The 22,887-nt window shown below is 42.1% G+C and overlaps 1 protein-coding gene across 3 annotated transcripts in view; it reads right to left on the bottom strand.

Moving 5' to 3' along the window:
- Positions 1 to 22,887, bottom strand: part of LOC137236375 (uncharacterized) — a 65,255-nt gene that overhangs the window by 35,238 nt on the left and 7,130 nt on the right. The gene's annotated exons all lie outside the window — the stretch shown is intronic.

The raw sequence follows: 22,887 nt of genomic DNA, 5'->3' as shown, positions 1-22,887 counted from the left end.
CGCGAAATAGGCCTGAAAAAGTCCCGAAATTACCCTGACGGGATCCCGAAAATAATCCAGAAATTATCCCGGAAGGATCCCCGAATGATCCCGGAACAGTCCCGAAAAAGATGCCGGAAGGAACCCCAAATGATCCCGTAAAAGTCCCGAAATGACCCCGACGCGATCCCGTGCGGATACCGAAAACCATCCAGATATGATACCGGAAAGGACCTCAGATGATCCCCTAATAGTACCGAATCGACCCTGACAGGATCCCGGACGGATCCCGGAAACCATCCTAAAGTTATGCCGAAAGGGACCCCAAGTGATCCCGTATAAGTTGAGAAAAAGTCCCGAAGGTACCCCAAAATGACCCCGAAATAGGCCCGAAATGACTCCGTCGGGATTCCGAACGGATCAGGAAAAGTATACAGAAATGATGCCGGAAAGGTGAAATGATCCCCTTAAAGAAAGATGAAAGATGAAATGATCTCCTTATAGTCCCGAAATGACCCTGATGGAATCCCCGACGGATCCCCGAAACTATCCAGAAATGATGCCGGAAAAGTTCCCAAGTTATCCCCAAATAGTCCCGAAATTATCCTGACGGTATCCCGGGCAGATCCCGAAAACCATCCGGAAATGATGGCGAAAGGGTCCCCAAATGATCCCGCATTAGTCGCGAAAAAGTTCCGAAATTACTCCGACGGGATCCCGGACGGATCCCGAAAACCATCTAGAAATGTTGCCGCAAGATACCCCAAATGATCCCGAAAAAGTCCCGAAATGACCCCGTCGCGAAAAAGTTCCAAAATGACCCCGACGGGATCCCGGACGGATCCCGACAACCATCTAGAAATGTTGCCGGAAGATACCCCAAATGATCCCGAAAAAGTCCCGAAATGATCAGACGGGATCCCGGACGAATCCCGAAAACCATCCATCTAGGTACACCAAATGATCCCGAAATGACCCCGTCGGGATCACGGGCATATCACGAAAAATTCCTGAAATGACCCCGACGGGATCCCGGACGAATACTGAAAACCATCCAGAAATGATGCAGGTGGGTACCCCAAAATGATCCCGAAATAGTCCCGAAATGACCCTGAAGGGATCCCCGAGGGATCCCGGAAACTATCCAGAAATGATGCCCGAAAGGTTCCCAAATGATCCCCATATAGTCCCGAAATGACCCTGACGAGATCCCGGATGGATCCAGAAAACCTTCCAGAAAAGATGGCGAAAGGGTCCCCAAATGATCCCGTATTATTCGCGAAATAGTCCGGAAATGACCCCGATGGGCTCCCGCACGGATCCAGAAATGATCCCGGAAGGGTCCCATAATCCCGAAAAAGTAACAAAAAAAAAAATGACTCCTACGGCATCCCGGACGGATCCCGAAAACAATCCAGAAATGATGCCGGAAGGGATCCCAAATGATCCCGAAAAAGTTCCGAAATTACCCTATAACCATTCAGAAATGATGCCGGAAGGGACCCGAAATTATCCCGAAAAAGTCCCGAAACGACCCCGACGGGATCCCGGAAGGATACCGAAAACCATCCAGAAATGATGTCGGTAGGCCCCCCAAATGATCCTGAAATAGTCCCGCAATGACCACGTCCGGATCCCGGACGGATCCCTTAAACTATCCAGAAATGATGCCGGAAAGGTCCTCAAATGATCCCAGAAAAAGTCCCGAAATGACCCTAACGGCATTCCGTACGGATCCCGAAAACCATCCAGAAATGATGCCGGAAGGGACCCAAAATGACCCCGATAAAGTAGATTTAACACCAGATGGCCGAGAAGGGGGGAGGGGGGCGGAGGGTGTCATTGCTCACTGCCCTCGACTTATTTGACCCATTGAGTTTGTAATATTGGTGAACGTCAATATAGGTAAAGTTATAATGTGTAAAAATTATTAAAAACTATTTGTTCGAAGGGGGTCGTGGGTTCCCTACCCCCCTTTCCATCTTCGAAAAAATGTCGCTAGTAGACTATTGTCTGTGTCCCAAATTTCATCAAAATCCGTGTAGCCGTTCTGGCGTGATTCAGTCACAAAGACGAAAAAATACAATAATTAAATTATAACTGTTCCTAGGGGGCGAGGACCTCCCCCTTTTCAAAAAGATATAGCTAGTAGATCCTTCTAGACTATTGCCTATACGCGTGCCAAATTTCGTCCAAATCGGTTCAGCTGTTCATGCGTGATTGAGTCACAAAGGCAAACGTCTGGACAAACATCCAAACATCCAAACTTTGCCATTTATAATACCATCCATCTAGGTACCCCAAATGATCCCGAAATAGTCCCGAAATGACCCCGTCGGGATGACGAAAAAGTCCTGAAATGACCCCGACGGGATCCCGGACGAATACCATCAAAAATTATGCAGGTGGGTACCCCAAAATGATCCCGAAATAGTCCCGAAATGACCCTGAAGGGATCCCCGAGGGATACCGGAAACTATCCAGAAATGATGCCCGAAAGTTTCCCAAATAATCCCCATATAGTCCCGAAATGACCCTGACGAGATCCCGGATGGATCCAGAAAACCTTCCAGAAATGATGGCGAAAGGGTCCCCAAATGATCCCGTATTATTCGCGAAATAGTCCGGAAATGACACCGATGGGCTCCCGCACGGATCCAGAAATGCTCCCGGAAGGGTCCCATAATAATCCCGAAAAAGTAACAAACAAAAAAATGAATCCTACGGCATCCCGGACGGATCCAGAAATGACCTCGGAAGGGTCCCCAAATGATCCCAAAATGGTCCCGAAATTACCCTGATGAATCCGGCGAACCATCAACAATTGATGCCGGAAGGGTCACCAAATGATCCCGAAATAATACAGAAAAAGTCATGAATCATGGCGAAAGGGTCCCCAAATGATCCCGCATTAGTCGCGAAAAAGTCCCGAAATGCGCCGACGGGATCCCGGAAGGATCCTGTAAACCATCTAGAAATGATGGCGGAAGGTACCCCAAATGACCCCGAAAAAGTCCTGAAATTACCACGACGGGATCCCGGACGGATCCCTAAACCATCCAGAAATGATGCCGGAAGGGACCTGAAATTATCCCGCAAAAGTCCCGAAACGACCCCGAAGGGATCCCGGAAGGAGACCGAAAACCATCCAGAAATGATGCCGGAAGATACCCCAAATGATCCCGAAATGACTCCGCCCGGATCCCGGACGGATCCTGCAAACTATCCAGAAATGATGCCGGAAGGGTCCTCAAATGATCCCTTAATAGTCCCGAAATTACCCTAACGGCATTCCGGACGGATCCCGAAAACCATCCAGAAATGATGCCGGTAGGCACCCCAAATAATCCCGAAATAGTCCCTAAATTACCCCGTCGGGATCCCGAAAACTATCCAGAAATGATGGATAAAAGGTCCTCAAATGATCCCCTAATAGTCCCGAAATGGCCCTGACGGGATCCCGGACGGATCCTGAAAACCATCCAGAAATGATGCCGAAAGGGTCCCCAAATGATTCCGTATTAGTCCAGAAAAAGTCCCGAAATGACCCCGACGGAATCCCGGACGGATCTCGAAAACCATCCAGAAATGATGCCGGAAGATACCCCAAATGATCCCAAAATGACCCCGATAAAGTCCCGTAATGATCCCGGAAACCATCAAGAATTTATCTCTCAATAGTCCGCAAATGAACCCGAAATTACCCCGACGAGATGCCGGGCGGATCCCGAAACCCATCCAGGAATGATGCCGGAAGCGTCCCCAAATGATCGCGAAATAGTCCCGAAATTATCCCGAAACAGTCCCGAAAATGTCCCAAAATAACTCCGACGGGATCCCGGACGGATCCCGAAAACTATACAGAAATGATCCCGGAAGGATCTCAAAATGATCCCGAAAACCATCCAGAATTGATCTCTAAAGGGTCCGCAAATTATCCCAGAAAAAGTCGCGAAAAAACTACGAAGGGATCCCGAACAGATCCCGAAAATCATAGAGAAATTATCCCGGAAAGGTCCCAAAATGATTCCGAAATAGTCCCGAAAAAGTCCCGAAATGACCCTGACGGGATCCCGGACCGATACCGAAAACCATCCAGAATTGATCTCTAAAGGGTCCGCAAATTATCCCAGAAAAAGTCGCGAAAAAACTACGAAGGGATCCCGAACAGATCCCGAAAATCATAGAGAAATTATCCCGGAAAGGTCCCAAAATGATCCCGAAATAGTCCCGAAAAGGCGCGAAATAACCCTGACGGGACCCCGGACGGATCCCCAAAACCACCCAGAAATGTTCTTTAAGGGGAACTGACCCCGAAATAGTCGTTAAAAAGTCCTGAAATTACCGCGACGGGATCCCGAAAACTACCCAGAAATTATCCCGGAAGGATCCGCAAATGATCCCGGAACAGTCTCGAAATTACCCTGATAATTTCCCGAAAAAGTAAAAAAATAAAACCGACGGAATCCCGGATGGATCCAGAAAACTATACAGAAATGATCCCGGAAGGTTCACAAAATGATCCCGAAATTGTCCCGAAAAAGCCCCGAAATTGTCCCGAAAGGACCCCGACAGGATCCCGGACGGATCCCGAAAACCATCCAGAAATGATCCCGGAAGGGTCTCGATATGACCCTAACGGGATTACAAATAACTTGGAGCTAATTATAAAACCATGTTAATAAGGCAGCAAGCGCGTTGAGGCGAATTAAGAGTTACAAAGAAACATACAGGTAAAGCTAATAAAAGCGTGCTAATAGAAACAATTGAAGGAGGACGGATGGCGGGAGGAGAAGGAGAGAACCACTGCTCGTTTTTCCAAAATTGTTCAGATCTCGATCTGTATGTGCCAGATACCAAAAACTATTGATTTAGGAGGAAATGTATATTGAATTTTAACAATTTATAGATTTAACACCAGATGGTCGAGAAGGGGGGAGGGGGCGGAGGGTGTCACTGCTCACTGCCCTCGACTTATTTGACCCATTGAGTTTGTAATATTGGTGAACGTCAATATAGGTAAAGTTATAATGTGTAAAAATTATTAAAAACTATTTGTTCGAAGGGGGTCGTGGGTCCCCTACCCCCCTTTCCAAGTTCGAAAAAAATGTCGCTAGTAGACTATTGTCTGTGTCCCAAATTTCATCAAAATCCGTGTAGCCGTTCTGGCGTGATTCAGTCACAAAGACGAAAAAATACAATAATTAAATTATAACTGTTCCCAGGGGGCGGGGACCTTCCCCCTTTTCAAAAAGATATAGCTAGTAGATCCTTCTAGACTATTGCCTATATGCGTGCCAAATTTTATCCAAATCGGTTCAGCCGCTCTTGCGTGATTGAGTCACAAAGACAAACGTCTGGACAAACATCCAAACATCCAAACTTTGCCATTTATAATATACTAGCCTTTACCCGCGGCCCCGTCCGCAAGGAGAAAATTAAATATATGGGCTATTCACGTTAGCCTGCTTAACAATTTACCTGTTTAAAAAAATGTTTCTGTCTAATGCATTTTATTTTTGTAATTGAGTAAAAAAAAGGATCCCCAAATGATCCCGAAATTATCCAGAAAAATCCACGAAATGACCCCGACGCTATCACGGACAGATCCCGAAAACCATCTAGAAATGCCACGGAAGGGTCTCCAAAAGTTCCCGGAATAGTCCCAAAAAACCCGAAATGACAACGACACGATTCTAGACTTATCCAGAGAACCACATAGAAATGATGCCTGAAGGGTACCAAAATGATCCCGAAATAGTCCCGAAAAAGTTCCGAAATGACCCTGACGGTCTCCCGGACGGTTCTCAAAAACCATCCAGAAAATATCCAGGAAGGTTCCCTAGGGGATCCACGACGGATCGCGAAAACAATACAGAAATGATTCCGGAAGGGTCCCAATATGATCCCGTATTAGGTCCGAAAAAGTCCTGAAATGACCCCGACGGGATCCCAGACGGATTCCGAAAACTATTCAGAAATGATGCCGGAGAGGTCCTCAAATGATCCCCTAATAGTCCCGAAATGGCCCTGACGGGATCACGAACGGACTCCTAAATGACCCTGACGGGATCCCGGACGGATCTCGAAATCCATCCAGAAATGATCTTGGAAGGGCCCCAAAATAATCTCGGAAAAGTCCAGAAATTACCCCGACGGGATCCCGCACGTATCCCAAAAACTATCCAGAAATAATCCCGGAAAGGTCCTCAAATGATCCCCTAATAGTCCCGAAATGACCGAAAACCATTCAAAAATTATGCCGGAAAATACCCCAAATGATCCCGAAATAGTCCCGAAAAAGTTCCGAAATGACCCCGAAGGGATCCCGGACGGATCCGGAAAACCATCCAGAAATTATGCCGAAAAGGTTCCCAAATGATCCGATACCAGTCGATAAAAAGTCCCGAAATAACCCCGACGGGATCCCGGACGGATCCTCAAAACCATATAGAAATGATGCCGGAAGGTATCCCAAATGATCCCGAAATAGTCCCGAAATGACCCTGGCAGGATCCCGTACGGATCCCGAAAACCATCCAGAAATGATGCCGAAAGGCTCCCCAAATTATCCCGTATTAGTTCCGAAAGAGTCCCGAAATGACCCCGACGGGATTCCTGACGGATCCCGAAAGCCATCCAGAAATAATAATGAAAGGGTCACCAAATGATTCCGTATTAGTCGAAAAAAAGTCCCGAAATGACCAAGACGGGATCCCGGTCGGATCCCGAAAACCATCTAGCAATGATGCCGGAAGCTACCCCAAATTATCCTGTATTAGTCGAGAAAAAGTCCCGAAATGACCCCGACGGGGGATCCCGGACGGATCCCGAAACCCATCTAGAAATGATGCTGGAAGGCACCCCAAATTATCCCGAAATAGTACCGAAATGACCCCGACGGTTTCCCGAACGGATCCCTAAAAGCATCCAGATATGATACCGAAAGGGTCCCCAAATGATCCCGTATAAGTCGAGAAAAAGTGCCGAAATGACCCTGACGGGATCCCGGACGGATCCCGAAAACCATCTAGCAATGATGCCGGAAGCTGCCCCAAATGATCCCGTATTAGTCGAGAAAAAGTCCAGAAATGACCCCGACGGGATCCCTGATGGATCCCGAAAATCATCTAGAAATGATGCCGGAAGGTACCTCAAATGATCGCGTATTAGTCGAGAAAAAATCCCAAAATGACCCTGAAGGAATCCCGAACGGATCCCGAAAACCATCCAGAAATGATGCCGAAAAGGTCCCCAAATTATCCCGTATTAGTCGAGAAAAAGTCCCGAAATGACCCCGACGGGATCCCGACGGGATCCCGGACGGATCCCGAAAACCATATAGAAATGATGCCGGAAGGTACCCCAAATGATCCCGAAATAGTTCCGAAATGACCCGGACGGGATCCCGGACGGATCCCGAAAACCATTTAGCAATGATGCCGGAAGCTACCCCAAATTATCCTGTATTAGTCGAGAAAAAGTCCCGAAATTACCCCGACGGGATCCTGGACGGATCCCGAAAACCATCTAGAAATGATGCTGGAAGGCACCCCAAATGATCCCGAAATAGTACCGAAATTACCCCGACGGGATCCCGGACGGATCCCGAAAACCATCTAGAAATGATGCTGGAAGGCACCCCAAATGACCCCGAAATAGTACCGAAATGACCCCGACGGTTTCCCGGACGGATCCCTAAAAGCATCCAGATATGATGCCGAAAGGGTCCCCAAATGATCCCGTATAAGTCGAGAAAAAGTCCCAAATTGACCAAGACGGGATCCCGAAAACCATCTAGCAATGATGCCGGAAGCTACCCCAAATGATCCTGTATTAGTCGAGAAAAAGTCCCGAAATTACCCCGACGGGATCCCGGACGGATCCCGAAAACCATCTAGAAATGATGCCGGAAGGTACCCCAAATGATCCCGAAATAGTCCCGAAATGACCCGGACGGGATCCCGGACGGATCCCGAAAACCATCCATAAATGTTGCCGAAAGCGTGCCCAAATAATCCCGTATTAGTCGAGAAAATGTCCCGAAATGACCCCGACGTGATCCCGGACGGATCCCGAAAACCATCTAGAAATGATGCCGGAAGGCACCCCAAATGATCCCGAAATAGTCCCGAAATGACCCGACGGGATCCCGGACGGATCCCGAAAACCATCCAGATATGATGCCAAAAAGGTTCTCAAATTATCCCGTATTAGTCGAGAAAAAGTCCCAAAATGACCCCGACGGGATCCCGGACGGATCCCGAAAACCATCTAGAAATGATGCCGGAATGTACCCCAAATGATCCCGAAATAGTCCCGAAATGACCCGGACGGGATCCCGGACGGATCCCGAAAACCATATAGAAATTATGCCGAAAGGCACCCTAAATGATCCCGAAATAGTACCGAAATGACCCCGACGGGATCCCGGACGGAGCCCGAAAACCATCGAGAAATGATGCTGAAAGGGTCCCCAAATGATCCCGTATTAGTCGAGAAAGAGCCCCGAAATGACCCAGACGGGATCCGGCCGGAACCCGAAAATCATCCAGAAATGATGCCGAAAGGGTCCCTAAATGATCCCGTATCAGTCGAGAAAAAGTCCAGAAATGACCTGGACGGGATCCCGGACGGATCCCGAAAACCATCTAGAAATGATGCCGGAGGGCACCCCAAATGACATTGATCCCGGACGGATCCATACGGATCCATAAAATCATCCAGAAATGATGCCTAAAGAGTCGCCAAATGATCCCGTCTTAGTCGAGAAAAAGTTCCGAAATTACCCCCAAATGATTGCGAAATAGTCCCGAAATGATCCCTAAATAGTCCCGAAAATGTCCCAAAATAACCCCTACGGGATCCCGGAGGGATCCCGAACACTATACAGAAATGATCCCGGAAGGGTCCCAAAATGTTCTCGAAATAGTCCCGAAAAAGTCCCGAAATGACCCCGGCGGGATCGCGGACGGATCCCGAAAACCATCCAGAAATGATCCCGGAAGGGTATGACCCAAACGGGATTACAAATAGGGTGAAGATAATTATAAAACCATGTTAATAAGGCAGCAGGCGCGTTGGAGCGAATGAAGAGTTACAAAGAAACATACAGGTAAAGCTAATAAAAGCGTGCTAATAAAAACAATTGAAGGAGGGCGGGAGGAGGAGAGTATCACTGATCGTTTTTCCAAAATTGTTTAGATCTCCATCTGTATGATCCAGATACCAAAAATTATTGATTTAGGAGAAAATTTACATTGAGTTATAACAGTTTATAGATTTTGCGCGAGAGGGGGAAGGAGGGGGGATGGGGGGTGTATCACTGCTCACTTTGTAAGCCCTCGACTTATTTCACCCATTGAGTTTGTAATATTGGTAAGGGTCAGTATACGTAAAGTTATAATGTGTAAAAATTGTTAAAAAGTAATTATTCGAAGGGGTCGTGGGACCCCCTCCCCCCTTTCCATGTTCGAAAAAAATTTCGCCAGTAGACTATTATCTCTGTCCCAAATTTCATCAACATCCGTGAAGCCGTTCTGGCGTGATTCAGTCACAAAGACGAAAAAATACAATAATTAAATTATAACCCTTTCCAAAAATAATATAGCTAGTACATCATTCTAGACTATTGGCTATACGTGTGCTAAATTTCATCCAAATCCGTCCAACCGTTCTTGCGTGATTGAGTCACAAAGACAAACGTCTGGACAAACATACGAACATACAAACATACCTCCCCGGCCCCTAGGAACAGTTAAAATTTAATTATTATATTTTTTAGTCTTTGCCAATGAATCATGCCAGAACGGCTACACGGATTTTGATGAAATTTGGGACACAGACAGTAGTCTACTAGCGAAATTTCCTTCGAACAGGGAAAGAGGGGTGGGGCAATTACTTTCGAGCAATTACTTTCGAGCAATTACTTTTTAATAATTTTTACACATTATAACTTTACGTATACTGGCCTTCACCAATATTACAGACTCAATAGGTCAGGGCTTCCAAAGTGAGCAGTGACACCCTCCGCCCTCCCCCCCCCCCCTTTCTCCCCCGCCCCCCTGGTATAAAATCTATAAGTTGTTATAACTCAATATAAATTTTCTCCAAAATCAATAGTTTTTGGTATCTGGCACATACAGATCGAGATCTAAACAATTTTGGAAAAACGATCAGTGGTCCTCTCCTTCTCCTCCCGCCATCCTCCCTCCTTCGATTGTTTTTATTAGCACGCTTTTATTAGCTTTACCTGTATGTTTCTTTGTAAAGCTTCATTCGCTCCAACGCGCCTGCTGCCTTATTAACATGGTTTTATAATTAGCTTCCCCTTAATTGTAATCCCATTAGGGTCATATCGAGACCCTTCCGAAATCATTTATGGATGGTTTTCGGGATCCGTACGGGATCCCGCCGAGGTCATTTCAGGACTTTTTCGGGACCATTTTGGGATCATTTTGGGACCCTTCCGGGATAATTTCTATATAGTTTTCGGGATCCGTCCGGGATCCCGTCGGGGTTATTTTGGGACATTTTCGGGATTATTTCGGGATCATTTCGGGGCTATTTCGGGATCATTTGGGGACCCTTCCGGCATCATTTCTGGATAGTTTTCGGGACTATGTCGGGATCATTCGGATACTCTTCCGGGATCATTTCTGGATGGTTTTTGGGATCCGCCCGGGAATCAGTCGGGGTAATTTCGTGACTTTTTCTGGATTATTTCGGGATCATTATATTAACCTTTCGGGATCATTTCTGAATGGTTTTCGGAATACGTCCGGGATCCTGTCAGGGTCATTTCGAGACTATTTCTCGATCATTTGGGGAACCCTAAGGGGTAATTTGTGGATGGTTTCCGGGATTTGTCCGGGATCCCGTCGGGATCATTTCGGGACTTTTCCGGGAATATTTTGGTATCATTTTGGGACCCTTCCGGGATCATTTAAGGCCCTTCGAAACCGGTAGTTCAGCGCACATGCCTTTTTAAATTAGGAGCTCTTATGGCCATGGATTTGTTGCAAAGTTATTCGTAATTAAAATTCGGTATGTTTTATCTTTATATCCAACCCAGCTTTTCCGTTCTAACTATTTTTGATTTTTTTAAATGAATCCTGTAACGAACTGTTATAACTATAATTACTCGTTTTGTAATATTTTAACCAATTAAATACCCGAAAGGTACCACTACTTTCATCTAGAAAAATATCTTTGTTTTTAGCTAATTGTAGTTTCGCTCCTTTGTTCTATGTATAGTAGTTCCGTCACCCCTGTCATATCAATTAATTTAACTTAAAACAAAATGTATTTTTTTTAATTCGAAAAAACTGTATTGTACGTAAGCGTGCTTTACAAGTTATCAGCTCCTTTAGTACTTTTTTTAATCTATTACAAAAATAAAATATATTAGACAAAAATAACTTTTAAACAGATAACTTGATAAGCAGGCTAACGTGAATAGCCCATATATTTTATTTTCTCTTTGTGGACGGGGCCGCGGGTAAAGGCTAGTATAGTATAAAAAAACTAAAAAACATGGATATATTGTGCCGTTTTAGTATCTGCAATCCACTCAGATATTTGATGTTTATAGCACCGTAGCACAGAGGTTCACGTCTCCGCTATTAAGCACAACTCGTTTTGTATCGGTTTATTCAACCACTTCAATAATTGCTGCTAGATGGCTCTAACTCTCCTTTGAGTGTCTAGTCAAGAGAGTTAAAAACTAGTGAAGCTAATATAAGCGTGTTAAAAGGCTGTATAAATATTTTTCATCACTAAAGGCCTTGAAATTTTAATTAGGCTCTTCTAACCAAAAATTTACTCAAGGTTAAATGAAAAAAAAAAATAAAAATTTTCCTTTCTATATAATTCAAATGTTGAAGTGTTTTTATTGTTCAAATTCCTGGAATCGACAACACAATTATGTATAAATAGCGTCCACAAAATTGTTCTTGGTGTACTTTATACTTAAGAAGCGGTGGAAATAGTCTAAAATGAATATACGCAATTTTTTCGCGATCTTGTTTGTTATGCTTAGTTTCCTTTTAATTTATACGAATTCGGAATATCGCATAGTAAGTGGCGGTCCTAAGGGTATACGGAATTATCCGTATTTGGCATCAATACGTTTCGAAGGCAGAAATCATTGCGTTGGTTCGTTGGTGACTCTTCTGAAGGTGGTAACAGTTGCAAATTGCGTGGTAGATTTCGATAAGCACTACTTGAAGGTTTCAGCTGGTGTAACGGATTTACGTCATATACCCGTATTTGGACAAACTCGCAATGTAGTGGATGTATTTTATCCATGTACTTATGAACCCGAAACATTACATATGGATATAGCTATGTTGAAAGTGCATGCATCCCTTTTTCCGAGTATAAAGTAGACACAATAAACTTTTGCGCTTGTACATTTGAAACGAGTACGGAAATGCGAGTTAGTGGATGGGGTTGGAAAACTGCAGGATATGGGCAGACTTCGAATATACTCCAAACTACTGTCTTGTATTCATTATCACGTAATATTTGTGAATTGCTTTATGATAGAGGAGGTAGAATTATTACATCAACAATGATTTGCGCTGCTGGTAATGGAGCTGATGTGTGCAATGAAGATTTTGGGACACCGGGCGTTGTGAATGGACACCTTTGTGCAGTGGCATCATATAGTATGGGATGTGCGAACCCGAATTATCCCACTGTTTTTACAATTTTATTTAATACAGAAGTTATGGACTTTTTAAATGATGCGATTCTGCGATAATTGCAGGGTGATGTTATTATACTACTGAATGGAAAATCATCCTAACTCGGTTGAACGCCCCATTTCAAAACTTTTTTCGTACACGCTGCAGCTCACGTCAAAGCATATATAATTTATTCTAAGATAGAGCTTTCCCGAAACGGCAGCCGAGTTATGGTGATATTCCAATCAGCAGTCGCAATGGCAATATTTCTTTTTGTGTTATCTTGAAATAAATGTTTATAATTACAATTTTAAAAAAATATGTTTGATTGTTTGCAATGATAGTGTGAAACATGCAAAAGCCTTAGGTTTTGAGATCAAACTTTATTCTTAGCTTTAAACTTTCCTCTTTAACGAATAGACCATGAGATAAAAAGAAAATTGAGGAGTAAGTACTTTATGGCCCTGGAAAACTCGGTATAAAACAGCTGATGCAATCAACCTTATGGAATCAATGACATCTATTATTGATGCCATACATAACGCCTCAGTGATAACCATACCGTAGCTAAGGAATTTCTTTTTGGTTAAAGTACATACATACATAGCTGAGCCTGGCCTAGCATTTCACCAATAAATAAATAATTTTTTTCAAAACTCAAGAAATCGCTTGAAATAGGGGCAAATATCAAAAGATGTTTGTAATATTTGCTGCTTTTATATTTTTTTTATGAAGAAGAAACTTTGAAAAGCTGGAGCAGGATCGTTCCGAGCTAAGACTCGTTTAACTGACACAATTTCATGTGAACGACTTCAGAACACAAAATGACATTAGAACGAAATAGAAACTCTCCAAAATAGGGCATATCAGTTTTAAAAATCGAAAGCTAAAAAAATTATAATTTAAAAAAAATGTGGGATATTTTTTTTGACAACATTGGTTTTAGATCCAGTTGAGTCACCAAACTCCACTTAGGCCCGGTTTTCCAGTAGTTGGTTAAGCTAAGCTTAAACTACGTTTGATTTAACTCTAGTCAAATTTAAACTCCAGTTAAACTACTGAGCAGTTTTCCAGTCACAGTTTAAGCCCGCTTTTGGGGTATGCTTTTTTGTGCGGCAGCATTGGTTTTTTTTATTATCTAGATAATTTGTAGATAGGAAAAGGAGCGCCGTATTGGAAAATTTTAAATAAAAATCAATCCTTTTCATTCGGTTAAACAAAGATATAGCGAAAACAATAAAACGTTACTGTAATTTAATAGTTTTTAACATGCGAAACAAAATAATATACTTTATGGCCACTTGGAAGAAAAGGTGTTGACCTTGTGACCACTTCGGAAAAGCAGGATATGACTTTGCAACAATTTAAAATTTGACCTTGTGACCATTTCATATAGTCATAACTTCAATTGACTTTGAGCCATTTGAAGTGATCAAAAGAGCAATGGACGTTATAGCTTCGCCTATTCATCCCCTTCTTTTTCTTCTCTCTATGTCATTTATTTTCTTCTTCCCTTCAGTATTCGTATTTAACTTCGCATTCTCTTGGTCTTCACATCATATTTTATTTATCTTCACCTTTCTCTACGTGCACGTTATCGTTTTAACTCAGTAGCCATGAATGTGGCGATGTAAATTGAACAAACCTGTCATTCCAAGTCAAACCCCAACAAATCTAAAACAGAATTTGCCGATAATGAGCAACAAAAGTTTTTGTGTGCAGCAACCGAAGAACAGAACATAATTTCGAAAATATTTTCGACTTAGGCTTGGCAGATCCCACCACTGTTGGAATGATGTAACTTCCGGCTTCGTCTTCTCAGTCGCAGCGGTATACATCCGAGACTGTGACCAGTGTTGCCAGCACTTTTTAAGAAAAAAGGCTAGATTGACAACAAAAAAAAACATAAAAAAGTCTAAATAAAAATTTTTAAGGCTAATACTATGTTCAAACAGAAAAATAAATTGAGGCTGTTTCGATTTAAATTGAGTGGTGTTCATACAACTCTATTTAGCTTACACAATAGTAGTTTGATAGCTGGTTGGCTCATCTCTACAGTAACAGCATATATCTGTTGAGACTGTCAAAATGTGCGTGTTGGTATTAGGTGAATGGAATGGAATGAATACATAAAACTTTGAAATTTTTGTATGTTGTAAGAAAATGTGTTTAATGTTTTGGTTTCATTTTGTTTTTGCCATCTTCTTTTGACAGTCTCTACTCCAGTGAAATGAAAGACATAAAATCAGCTGATGAAATGAGCCAACCATATAGTTCAGCCATGCGTAAGTGACGTTTAAATATACTCAATAAACACACTTTACAATGTTGCATTTGCAGGTTGAAACAATTTATTACGCAATTTTTTTTAAATTGGCAATTTATTATTACAATTTATTATATGACAAATTGCGTAATAAATTGCCCAAACAGTATAAATTGCCAATTTGGTGTGTGTTTGAACCTAGTATAAGAAAAATAGCTAATAGTTTAAGGCAACTTTCTATGTGTTGTTTTAATTTTTTTCATAAAAGACATAACAGATTAAAAAAATTTTATTAATTTTTACTCCAATTTCATAAAAGATCAAAAAAATAGTTAGCAGATGCTATCTGTGTTTTAATTTAAAAGGGATAAACAAAGCGCCGCTATAGTCTAAAAGTTTTCGAAATATGTTTCAGGTAAATGTTTTTTTATTTGAAAAATAATAACGCCGATAAAAATATTTTCAATAAGAAACTCTTCTTTTTTTGTCCTTTTAAAGAACCCATGTAAGATGAAAATCTACATTCCCCTCTGTCTGAGAACCTCGTTTTCAAGTTTTTGGTTTACACCGACTCCAAACGATATCTGGCAAATAAATTTTTGGAAGAAACATTTTCATGACACTTTATAGGCTTGCCGAACCACTATCGACGAGTGACCCCCGGCTAAATAAGGTTTTGAAATAGGTTATTATGAATATGACTAAAGGAATTTGAAGTCAGATGGTGTCTTATTATAAGGCCAAGCAATTTCATATGTGCAATAAAACTTAAAGGTTATACTATGGTAGACCAATCATTATTCAAACTCGTTATTGTAACAGCTTATGCAAGCCTGATTGTGGGTGGGCTATATATAAATCTTATATAAAAGATCCTAATACAGCCAGTAGTTTCTTTTAATAAGGTCTTATGTAAGTAAGCCTTACTTTTGTTGGTCCATAAGCCTTATAATAAAGTTGTTATATTCTACCTTATGGCTTATAATAATTCCTTACGTAAGTTTTACTCTATATGACTTTATATGAGCTATCAGCAGCGTCTCTCCACCACGAAGTGCGGCTGCAAGTGGGCGTCTGTCTTGGATCAAGCGGCTCGCTATATAAACGTGCAAGTAATATTTTCACCCCCGCTGAGCGGGTTGTGCTTGGAACCCGCCACGTCAAACCACACTCCAACGAAAAGCAAGAACAAGCCTCGGATAAAACAAAAATCCTTTATTGATGACGACCATGGCAAACGTTTGAAGGACAATGAATTGAGGGCATGCACCTGGAACGTCCGCTCCCTGAATGGGATTGGTACAGATGCCGGGCTGGTTGATGTCCTCGTCAAAGCAAAATCTGACATCACCGCCATCCAAGGAATGCGTTGGACGAAGCAAGGAATAAAGATTAAAAATTGTGACATCTATTGGAGTGGCCATACAAATAAGCGTAGTTTCGCCGTCGGATTCGTGGTGGGAGAGAGTCTTTGTCGCCAAGTACTGGCGTTCACGCCTCTGGACAAACGTCTCGCCGCTATCCGAATAAAAGCAAAATTTTTTAGTATATTGTGGCGAATTTTAGCATCACTAAGCTGTTAGTAAATAAAGGCACAACAACAATAAAGCAAGCTGCCACTCTTGTGGCAATCATCATTTACACACATACATTCAAGGCAACGAAGAAATACTCACAAACACATGTAATCATCAGTCGAATCCCAACAGACCAAATTCTCACAAATGATACCCCATTTGAGCGATTTACGATATTTAACCGGATAAAACCCTCGCAAACGAGTCTGAAAACGATAGCAATATGATTCATATGTCGTTCGTTTGTGGCAGTGAAAGTATTGTTTACGATAGTCGCAACAAATAAAGCTAGCGAATATTAAGCAATATTTTTTATAGGCTTTTTTTGATACTTCTGATTAGTCGGATAAAATATTTGATTTGATACATTTTCGACTCAAATTAGATACTGAAAAAAATCTTTTTCCCGAGACGGAAACAATATTATATAAGTATCAAAAAGGATATTACAAAATGATCATAAGAAATAGGATGAACGAATTTTTCAGTTGTTCCGTTTCCCGTTATGTTCCCCTATATTAAATACATTGAAGCGCACTTGAGGCGTTTATACTTACTTTGCACAGTATTTATTTGCGTATAATAAATATTAAATAATTTTTCAAACACTGCTCTCAAGTATTCACTTTCACGGATATCATAGAACTAAAAAATTGTTTTATTTCTTATATGCGCTGCGCATCGATAGAAGAAATAACGCTGTATACGAAATTTGAACCGTTATTTTGTCTGCATTTTGGTTTTTGTCACAAAACACATTTTGCAAAGCTCATAATAATTTGTTTTGCGCCACAAAAATGAGCATCGTTCTTTGCTCAGTTGCGAGAATTCCTGCAAACATAAAGCGAGTGATATGCGGTATATAAATTTCCTATCGCTCTTTGTTCGCGTAGGAGCTTGTTTACAGGTTTTTTGTGATAAAAATAAAGTTTATATCTTCTTTTGTTCACATATGAGCACAATTCTGAGCATTTTGCGAAAGTCTCGCAAATTAATCAAACTTGGTCCGCTGGGAAGTAGTTACTCACACATACACCCGCATATGGCTACAAGATAAACATAAACTACAAATATACATGTATGCAGATGGTAACCAAGCAGAAGAGACAAAATTTCTGGAAGGCGAAACGTCTGGACCTTAGGAGAAATATGCAGACGAGGCAACCGAGAGTATGAAAGCAGCGCAAGCTGATGCATAACTATTCAGTTTGATTTAAACACGCTATCACTTGCGAACTGAAGTATAATTGGGAAGAATAATTGTACTACTCCCAAAGTAGTATAATAAAGACAACTTTGATAGACAGAATATTGGAGTAATTTATTCAACATTTTTGCGATTCGAATGTTGGAAGAAGGTTTCAAATAAGCAGAAATCCCCAGAATTTGTTACAATATCATTCATCTGCGCCCATGCACCGATAGATGAGAAAGACGATGAGGCGAAAGACGCTTTTTATGAACAATTAGAATGCACATACGATCGCTGCCGTATACGCATCCGCCTTTGCACGGCTAAAACCAAGGAACAAAAAACACAAGGAAAGCGAGACGTCGAAAGGCTGCAATCGCAACAGACTGCGAATGATTTCGCAACAGACTCTCACACCTGCTCTGTGAGAGCTCAACTCAGCCTGAAGGAATGCAGGAGCGGTGGGAGCATATTTCCAAAGCACTTCGTACTGCCGCCGAGGAAAAAATTGGTTACCGGCGGCCACGGAAAAACAACTGGTACGATGAAGAATGCCGCGTTGATACCGAAAGAAAAGACGCTGCCTACAGGGCTACGTTAAAAGCGATCGCAACAAGAGGAGTGTGTGTGAACGCTATCGGGAAGCCAGACACCTTTTCAGGAAGAAAAAAGCAGAGACAGAAAGGCGTGAGTGCAAAGAGCTTGAGCTGCTAGCCACCAGGAATAACGCCCGAAAATTTTACCAAAAAATTCGGCGACAGACGGAAAATTTCAATACCGGGGCAAACTCCTGTAAACGGCGAAAACGGCGACCTTGTAACTGATGTCCAGAGAGTGCTTAGATTATGGAGGGAACACTTCTCTGCTCTCCTAAATAGAGACAGCGATCTACCGCACAGGGATGACGAACCTGATCCCGCAATCGATGATGATGGAATAAATGTCCCCCACCCGGTTATGATGAGGTCAGAATAGCAATAACCAGATTGAAAAACAACAAGGCCGCGGGCGCTAATGGATTGCCTGCTGAGCTATTCAAATACGGCGGCGAGGAGTTGGTAAGGCGCATGAATCAGCTTCTTCGCAAAATATGGGCGGACGAGTGCATGCCCGACTATTGGAATAAAAATGTTCTTTGCCCAGTCCACAAGAAGGGGGATACTGCAAACTGCGCCAACTATCGCGGAATCAGCCTTCTTAATATCGCATATAAATTCCCCGCGAAAAAATAATCGACACACATCACCTCTTCGTCGATTTAAAGCCACCTTCGACAGCACGAAAAAGAGCTACCTATATGCCGCTATGTCTTAATTTGGTTTCCTCGCAAAACTGATACGGCTGTGCAAAATGACGTTGAGCAACACCATCAGCTCAGTCAGAATTGGGAAGGACCTCTCCGAGCCGTTCGAAACTAAACGAGGTTTCATTCAGGGTGACCCCCTATCGTGCGATTTCTTTAATTTGATGCTCTGGAGAAAATTATACTAGCTACAGAACTTAACCGCTCTGGAACAATATTATATAAAAGCGTGCAATTACTGGCATATGCTGATGACATTGATATCATCGGCCTAAACACCCACGATGTTAGTTCTGCTTACTCCAAACTGGAAGAGGAAGCTGTAAAGATGGGTTTGAAGGTGAATGAGGACAAAACGAAGTACCTGCTGTCATCGAGCAAAGGGTCAGCGCGTTTGCGCCTTGGCAAGCACGCCACTTTTGGCAGCGATAATTTCGAAATAGTAAAAGACTTCGTTTATTTGGGAACCAGCTCCAACACTAGCAACAACATCAGTTCTGAAATCCAGCGAAGAATCACTCTTGCCAATAAATGCTACTTTGGCCCAGATAGGCAATAGAAAAGTGAAGCCCTCTCTCGACAAACGAAAATTATACTCTAGAAGTCACTTATCGTTCCCGTCCTGCTATATGGTGCAGAAGCATGGACCATGACAACATTAGATGAAACGGCTCTGGCAGTGGTCGAGAGAAATGTTCTTCGAAAGATTTATGGCCCTTTACGTGTTGGCGATGGCGAGTATTGAAGAAGATTTAACGATCTGTACGAGCTATACGCAGATATCAATATAGTCCAGCGAATTAAAACGCAGCGGCTGCGCTGGCTAGGCCATGTTATGCGAATGAACGATGACGCTCCGACCAAGAAAGTGTTTCTATCGGAACCTGCCTATGGAAGCAGAGGTAGAGGGCGGCCCCCACTCCGTTGGAAGGACCAGGTGGAAAACGATTTAAACTCCTTTGGTGTGACCAATTGGCGCCGGTTGGCAGAGAGAAGGAGCGACTGGCGCGCCTTGTTGGACTGCCATAACCGTTTAAACTGTTAAGCGCCAATTAAGTAAGTAATAAGCCTTACACACAACGGTATTTTTCGAATAAATATTAAGCCTGTTGACATAAGTACAGAAAAACAAGGAGTTTTCCCATTCGTGTGGATGCGATTTTCTACGGATAGAGTTCGTCGTATTACCCAGCATATGTGTATGTATCATTGCTCTTTTGTCTACATGTGGGCATAGAAACCCAGTTAACTGTTTCTGAAATCAAATTTTTAATTTCGCTCGGAATCGGTGTCGAAGCAGATGAAACAGTCATAGAATCGAGTGGCAAACACACGGAACGAAAACGATATTACGTTGATGCTGCCTTAATAAAGTTACTACGCCTCGATTTCTGCCTACCATAATGCCAACATTATCTGTTTCTTAGCCCCATAAATTTTTTTAATTCATTCAATGTTCTTAAAATCTTATCTACATAAAACTGTTTATCTAGATTTTCTAAAATTTTGAAAAAAGCTAAACAGAGCTAAAAAAAGCTGAAAAAGCCTAAAGCTTAATCGCAACTTTTCAAGCTCAACGAAGAAAAATAAACTAAATCTAGGTTGAAAAAAGCTAATATGGCAACACTGTATATAGCAAGCTGTGAGTGAGGATGTATGACAGTTTGCTGCAACATCTAGTGTTGCTAAGTTGTTGAACAGATAACGGGTTTATATTATCGTTGTTTAGTCTCCTGTGACGGGAGCTGTGATTGGGTCTGGGGCAGTCATTGTTTGTAAGCGTTATTGCTAACGGAACGATTTCAGCCAGTAGGTGAACCTCGTAAAGCTCGCAAGCTTTTCGACATTCAATTTAGTCGCTGCATTGGCAATGTTATAGCGCACACCTAGATCAATAGGGAGCTAACTCAAATATCGAAGTTATGAGTACACCCGAGCTTCCCTATTCAATACCTACCGAACTGTATAATCAGCGAGAAAAGACTTGGTTAGAATAAAAATTGGAATTGCGCATATGGGGAAGGCGGTCAGTGCGTTTTCTGAAATTTGCGATTTTTGATCGTTGTTTTGATCTAGGTGTGCGATATGTAGAACTTACGATCTATTCCCGAAATTCTCGCTTGTTTTCGAGAAGTATTCGTAAGATCTATATAATTCTGCCAGTTCAGTGATGAATTTGAATGTCGAGAAACTCGCGAGCCTTACGTGTATTTCGCGATTCTACAAAGCAGACGCGCACGACACATTCCCTCTCGAGAAATTGTTAGCTCTAATTTTAAGCGAATAAGGATTTGGGTTCTTTATTTGGAAATTAAGAAAGTATAGGTTAGGTTGAAGTGGCTTCCCGAAGGCACACTTAGGCCGGTGATATTAGACCCGTTGTGATACCACGAAAAGACACCGTTACCTTTCCTCTTCGAACCATTTTGAGGACCTGATAAATGCTACCAAGTCCTTGACGACATGCTCCAAAACTTGGCTCAGTTAATCTAGAAATGGAGCACCCAGGAAACGGTGCCTTGAGCCACTTAGAGCCAGGCAGTTGCAGATGAGGAAAACCACCGTTCCCTCCTCTTCATCCTCATTTCAACACCGGCAACATCGACGATAAGTAGCTCCTAACCTTTCTACATGCCTACACCTACCTATAAAGCAATGCCCAGTTAGTGCCCCTACAAATGTGTAAATTGTATCCCCATTTAGGTTGTACATGCGACGGGATCATTCAGAGTCCCATTTTGGCCAGGTTTCATTCAAAGTCCGAACAGAACAAAAAAACTGAATATTATTAATATTTATTGAGTTGTCTCTACATTTCTGTTTTTATTTATACCTATAGAAGTATTTACATGTTTCTTTTCCTTTGCTTACATATATGTATGCTTGTACTGTGCATTTTTTCCTTCATGATTAGATTTATTTATTTTAGAATCCAATAACACATAATAGAATTAACAGCTTATTAAAATTGTTTTATAAATCCGCTTTTTATACCTTTCATGAACATGAAATGGTATATTAACTTTGTCCGATGTTTGTAACGTTGAGAAATATAGAAGATAGACTCACCATTAAATATACCGAATTGATCAGAGCGACGAATTGAAGGGGTTGCCAGCGCAATATATAGCTTCTCCAACCCAATTGTCAAACTCTCCTACCCGCGGCGGATCTTGTTTCATTAACAGACGAGGCTCTGGCGACCCCAAGCTCCTCATGCAAGTAGGGGGTGGAGAGGGAGGGATGGCCTTGAAGGTTTAATATGGTCATATAAACTGTTCCCGAGATAGTCGGCCTAGTACCTTAATGGTGCTTTGTTACCGGAACGTACCGGATCTAAATCCGTTAAAGAACCATCAACATCGATAACACTCCCCAAAGACTTCGGGGAGTGTCTTTATCGTTAATACAACAACAACGAATTAAGTAAAATTGAATTAGGTAATTTAGCATTAAGTAGGCAACTTCGTTATACAAGATTGATTCCAAAGAGTTGATCCTGACATTGATAATCCTGGCTTAAATCAAACCCTGTCGTATAAAAAAGACTATAGTATTTTATGTCGAGCTTAAAAGATCGTCTGCAACATGTAGCACCACAAGTTTTTAATATATTATTATTTTCTTTGTTCTCAAAAATCGCCTGATTATCCCGCTAAGAGTTTATGCAAAAAGTATGTAGGTATTTATTGTCACATCTACAATAATTATTCTGTTATGGCAATGTCACCTGATGTTGCAATCAATTCGATACTCGAATTACCCTGTAGGGTATATTTGACATGAGTGCTACACACTTTGAACAATATCTTGACTATTTCGAGTAGTGTTCTTACTCAAATATTATTGCTGTCTAAATATTTTTCATAATTAAGGGCATT

This window comes from Eurosta solidaginis, chromosome 1 (assembly GCF_040869045.1).
Source record: "Eurosta solidaginis isolate ZX-2024a chromosome 1, ASM4086904v1, whole genome shotgun sequence".
Taxonomy (NCBI): Eukaryota; Metazoa; Arthropoda; class Insecta; order Diptera; family Tephritidae; genus Eurosta; species Eurosta solidaginis.
Note: the sequence above shows the minus strand (reverse complement) of the source record. Positions and strands in the feature narration are given on the sequence as shown.